We start from the raw sequence: 1,511 nt of genomic DNA, 5'->3' as shown, positions 1-1,511 counted from the left end.
TCAAACTCAAATTCTGTTAAACAATTTTGTCTTTTTCAAAAATCTTATTATGATTTGTATATGTTTGCTCCATAAATTCCTTTGTAACATGTCTATTATGTCAAACCTTTCCTTGATGTTTCTGAATTGTCTTATAAATTGTCTGTCTTGTTTGTACTTCTGAAATTCTTTTATAACATGTTCAATGGTTTCATTTTGTCCACAATAATCACATTTCCCTGTTTTTGCATTGCAAAACGTATATAATTAAGTCCTGTTTGTCCAAATCTTAACCTTGTTATCACTCTTTCCTCCTTTCTATTTCTTCTTCCATTTCTTCTTTCTCCTACATTCTTCTGAATTTTATAAAACCATTCCCAGAATGCATCGATGGAGGAGAAAACTTTAGAAACCTTAATGTAGGCTATCTATACTCATCATCACACATTTTAGATTCACAAATTTGGGTTATATTAACAAGATAGTAAGACCTAATTATTTTTGCATTAGTTAAACCGTCATTATGAAAGCTGTAGCATATGAAATCCATTATTAAATGAACAGCATCAGTATTTTGTCATGGTCAATAAATAAATAAATAAATAAATAAATAAATAAATAAATAAATAAATAAATCCTTATTTAAGTAAAGTATTGACTCATGACATATACCATTTACACACCAATGAAGTCATAAGTGAGTTTTGCTATTTATCTACATTGTTTGTCTACAAAAGATTACAGTACATGCACTTTTGCACAAATTGTAAATGCATAAATATTCAAATGTGATTTTTAACTACTCAGCTCTTCTTGTATACAGTAATAGATATAAATTAAATATAACAGTGCCCATGTGATCAATAGCCATCTGTAGTGTCATTTTTTATTGTTATGTTTTAGGTTTAAATAGGGTTAGTAAAATAAACAGGTTTTAAACATATGGCTATATAAATGTTAAAAAGTTATACAAAAAATCTACAAAATAAACAAAAATGATTTCTGTACTTTCATCGGAGCAGAACAAAGAATCTTGATGACTCGTGTTTTTTTTTTGTGCCTATGTGAAGTATCATGTGGTTCTGCAGCAAATGTGCTGCAACTGTTGCAAAAATGCCACTTTTTTTTTGTCTTCATAGGTGCAATGTTAACTTTTCACGTTTCCTAGGCAAGGTAAGCAATAAAAAGGGACCCATTTTGTTGTCCTTATAATGGTATTCTGTTGTGTTGTTACAAGGTAAACTATTAAGTCCATCCTACTCTGCATGTCTGACTTTCATTTTAAAAGATCCTTATGCTTTGTGCGTATCCAGTAAACCCAATGAAGGCAGTAAGTACCTACTATCCAATCAGTAGGACAGAAGAGAGGATCACTATGGCACATCTTCTAAATATGTTGCACAATATTAAATTCAAAAGTAAATCTGGCCCAATGATGTCTGAAAAATATCTCTCTGCACTCTCCTGTTTGGGGATCACCATCCATCCATCCATCCATCCATCCATCATCCATCCATCCATCCATCCATCCA

Source organism: Austrofundulus limnaeus, unplaced genomic scaffold, assembly GCF_001266775.1.
Source record: "Austrofundulus limnaeus strain Quisiro unplaced genomic scaffold, Austrofundulus_limnaeus-1.0 Scaffold196, whole genome shotgun sequence".
In the NCBI taxonomy this organism is placed as follows: Eukaryota; Metazoa; Chordata; class Actinopteri; order Cyprinodontiformes; family Rivulidae; genus Austrofundulus; species Austrofundulus limnaeus.
Note: the sequence above shows the minus strand (reverse complement) of the source record.